The 4,766-nt window shown below is 32.2% G+C and overlaps 1 pseudogene; it reads left to right on the forward strand.

Moving 5' to 3' along the window:
• Positions 1–2,287: 2,287 nt before the first annotated feature.
• On the forward strand, positions 2,288–3,558 carry LOC111613477 (annotated as a pseudogene).
• Positions 3,559–4,766: the final 1,208 nt, after the last annotated feature.

Consider the following 4,766-nt stretch of genomic DNA (forward strand, 5'->3'; position numbering starts at 1 on the left):
ATCGGTCCAAGGTCACACGCACCGGCGACGACTGAGTACGAAAGTTGAGATCCGTATCTGCGGATCTAGACACTAATGATCCGTATCCGCGGATATACATTTTTAACGATCCGGCACATCACTAATTCGGATAAGCGATTATGTACGAAAAGATATATTAACCTATCCCATGTTGAAATTTTTCTCCGTTGCGTGTCGCTTCGCGTTGAATTTTCGTCGATGTTAAACCTAACGTAAACTTTTTAAAATAATAATCGTGGCTATTGTATCGTTAAACATTATTTCTTTATTTTTTACAAACAAAATAAATATACAGTAGAGCGTCGATTTTCCGAAAGTCAATCATCCGGAAGATTTCCAGTCGGCAAATTTAAATTTTCGCCAGTGCTGTGGAAGTTCAATCTTTGGCTATGTCTTGGGCTACTCAAATATTTTACGTTTTTGATACTAAATTAACATCTGAAGTATAATTTTTTATTGTTTTTATATTTTTCAATATATTTATTTTGTTTGTACAAAATAAAAAAATAATTTTTAACGATACAATAGTCTTTGTTAGGCTTAACATCGACGAAAATTCAACGCGAAGCGACACGCAACGGAGAAAAATTTCAAAATCGGATACGTTTAACTATTTTTTCGTACATAAATCGGTTATCCGAAATATCAGTTAAACGAACAACCCCAGTCCCCAATTGATTCGGAAAATGACGCTCTACTGTATTGAAAAATATAAAAACCAAAAAAATTATACTTTAGAAGTTAGTCTAGTATCAAAAACGTTCGATTCAGCGTGACAGTCCTCAGAAAAACACCACACAAAAGTGCCAGTGTTGCCAGCTAAAACACACACATCAACAAAAAAATATTGGAGTAGCCCAAGATATAGCCAAAGATTGCAGCGCCACAGCACTAGAGAAAATTTAAATTTGCCGACTGGAATTCTTTCGGATAAACGACGCTCTACTGTATGCATATAATGTGGATAGTAAGTGATCGTTAGAATTGTATTTAATTTGTAGGAATTTTAGAATGTAATTTTTTTCAATAATAATTTATATAAATAAAAACATTAAGCATGTGTGTGTGTGTTTTTTTCCGCCATCGTCTCTGGATGAGACCTAGGTCTAAGATGGCAACCCTATGCATAAGTGTAAAGATAATGGTTATGGTCTAGCAAAATGCATCACATGAAAGGGGTCTTCAAATTCATAAAATTAAGTTTCTGCCTTTCTAGTGTCATTGTGGTATGGAAAAAGATGATCAGTATCCACAGGGCAGAATTAAAATAAATATAAATAAAACTGGATGTATGCAATTAATCTATATACATAATAAAATCTGAATATTTATTTTACTATAAATAAAATGTTTATTATTGCAATTGAAAACTAGTTTTTAAAAATATACTTCAGCATCTTTACTAAATTTTGTAATGTTCATAAATTGTTAAATAAGAAATTAAAGTATTTCTGTGGAGTCTGAAGTTTCATGAACATGCACAAAGATTGTGCATGTTCATGAAACACATTGATGATAGTGTCCAGACCTATTTATAGACCTTAATTTCGACTATTGAACTCACTCCACCCAGTATAAAAACGCTTATGAGAATAACTTTGAGTTGACGTTCATTCCCTATTATTATTTTTTATTACTTTTCGATTATTTTTTTAATTTTGTTATTAACGGAAAGACTAAGTTATTGTAAATTGAATTTCGATCAGAACTGACGTCATTTCTCTTGAGTAAAATGGCACCTAAGCAAAGAACTCTTATGAGTAGACAAAAAAGAAAAAAAAATACATTCGATTAAATATCATCGACTTAAGTATTCATTTCTGAATGCAAATTAACTGTAAAATTACATGGTTATTAAAACATTTTCAAAGAAACGGTCACGTGTTTGTTAATACAGTATTAGCTAGTATCGAATATATGTATCTACCTATCTGTCTGTACAGAAAATACGCTAAGGCAAAATTTATTTCCAATTCGTTAGAAAATACTAATGTACACTAAACATGTCTTATACAAGGTAGGTCTAATAATAAATTTTATGTAAATAAATTTATTTGCATGTTATCACTCATTATTTGTAACTTAGCAACAATTTTTGCAGTAAATATTCTGCTGGGTATAACTAGCATTATACAATACTTATAATAATATTTCGAATCATTTTATTTCCTCGTTATTAAGGGGTTTTTTTTTTGTTCGAATAATTTAAAGTAAGAAAATTTCACCTCATTACGCACGTTTAAGTTAAGTAGAAACATTGTTCAGTTCTTTTGAATGTAATATATAGAGCATCTCATTGGTCAACACATTTAATGTTGACCAATGAGATGCTCCTACTAATTTACTAGCTGTATAAATATAAGCGCCTACTGTAGTATCTTTGCTTTGTCATCGACGTTTTAAGTAATTTGGCATTTCGTACCTGTGTCATACGTTAGAAAAGAAAACAAAAACAATATTCTATCAAAATGTCAGACACAGATGAAGCCGATTCTTTGGGTGAAGAAAATGAAACAAGAAAGAACGATGAGCATAGCGAAGCATTACTAGAACGTGCAATTGACGATTCGGACGAAGAACAGAGTACTGAAGATTCTGAACTCGAAGAGATAAAAGCGAGATTAAAGCAGATAGAAAAAGAATCTGAAGAGTTAAAACAAATACAGAATGAACTTGAGATTCAATTGACTGAGAGTCCTCCAGAAACAAATGACTATGACTATTTATCACTGGAAGAAAAAAAAGAAATTGATGGAAGATCAGTTTATGTAGGAAATGTTGATTATGGATCAACTGTTGAACAGCTGGAAGAACATTTTCGTGGTTGTGGCACTATAAATCGTGTGAGTATTTTGTGTGATAAGTACTCGGGTCATCCTAAAGGTTTTGCATATATTGAATTTGCAGATAAAGATTCTATAAACGCTGCTATGGAATTAAATGGATCATCTTTTAGAGGAAGATACATTAAAGTAGAACAAAAAAGAACGAATCTACCACTAATTAGTACCACAAATAGACCACCAAGAAGACACTATCGAGGAAGTTCGCGGTCACATACTCGAGGGGTGTATTTTGGATATCGTCTAACTAGATGGCCGTACATGAGTTGGAGAACATCGTATTATCCTTATTGAGAATTATTAAATATAAATTCAGAAATTTTGATACATACACAACTCAAACTTTTCCATTGTGAGTTTGTGCAGCCGGAATCCTTTTGACATGTAAACTTTTTTTTCTTATTGACAATATACTGTATATCATAGTATAGAATCATACCCGTTTTAACAGTAGTATGAAATATGATCAGCATTTTCAGTCAAATTCCCAGATTGCTCCATGTTATTAAAAAATTACTTTGTTTTTATACTTTTGAGTGCATATCATGCAGTGATAACTTTGCAACAATTTAATAAATTCTTTTTCTTCTTAAATTCGTACTCGTTTAATTTTTACTTATCATCATCAAACACTGGTAATATTGAACAGGAAATGAGGTGAAATTCAAGTATTTTAGAGGCATGTACGGTTTATCATCATCAAACACTGGTAATATTGAACAGGAAATGAGGTGAAATTCAAGTATTTTAGAGGCATGTACGGTACGAGTAATAATTTTGATATATCCTGTTACTGCTATTGAAGAACCTAATTAGGCTCTTACATTAAGTAATTATATATTGATAGCATATAAATTATGGCCTGTCCATAAATTATGTAATAGATATATGCGTTACATAATTCCCTGCATACCCATAAATTATGTAACCCATATATCCATTACATAATTTATGGGTATGCAGGGAATCGTTACTATGCATTAAAGGAAACTGGGGGTTTTATATAGAAACTTAACATGATGATAGGATCTCAACCGTTGAGAAAAAGAAAGATTCATTTTTGTTGCATGGCCGTTCACTATGCAACACTTCAGAAACAGATTTGTCACTGCTTTTACGTTATAGGCTTACATTTAATTTATAAAATAACGTTCCGTACTCCGTGCTGTGTATTAATTTATAGTAAAATTAAGGGACTGGTCGAGGATATGCGTTACGTAATTTTAAGGGTGGATATGTGCGGCATCATACAAAACGTTTCAAGTTGAAAAGCATAATAAAAATAGCATTACGAATTTATTGAAGATAAGTTCAATTTGTTGGCCCAAGATTGCTTGTAAGCGCTCTTCTTCCCATGTTAGTTGCTATTTTCCACGGAGAATCTCAACTCATTTATCCTCAATTATGTATATATATAAAATTGCTTGTCCTGATTGACTCATTCACTCATTGATTCATCATCGTCCAGAGCAAACCGCTGAACCTAAAGAGGTGAAATTTGGTAAACAGTTGGGGTACGTCATGAAAACGCTCACTAAGAAGGGATTTTTCAAAATTCCCCAGCGGGGGGGAGAGGGCGAAAATTAAGGCTTTGCCGGAAAAACGGCTTCTACTGTACTATTTTACATGCGATTTTTTGTTTTTAATTGCGTTTTAGTAGGGTACACCAAGGGAATGCACACTTGGAAGGGATTTTTCGAAATTTCCCAGCGGGGGGAGAGGGAAAGGATTAAAGCTTAACCGGAAGAACGGCTTCTACTGTACTATTTTACATGCATTTTTTTGTTACATTTAGTCTTCATTAAATACTTAAGTGTATTAAATTAATAACATTTCAGACATTGTTATAAATATTTTTATATATTTCGATTTTTTAACCAAATGTTCGAACCTTTTTAAATT

The sequence above is a fragment of the Centruroides sculpturatus genome, unplaced genomic scaffold, assembly GCF_000671375.1.
Source record: "Centruroides sculpturatus isolate CEXI.00-Female unplaced genomic scaffold, Cexi_2.0 scaffold1947, whole genome shotgun sequence".
Taxonomy (NCBI): domain Eukaryota; kingdom Metazoa; phylum Arthropoda; class Arachnida; order Scorpiones; family Buthidae; genus Centruroides; species Centruroides sculpturatus.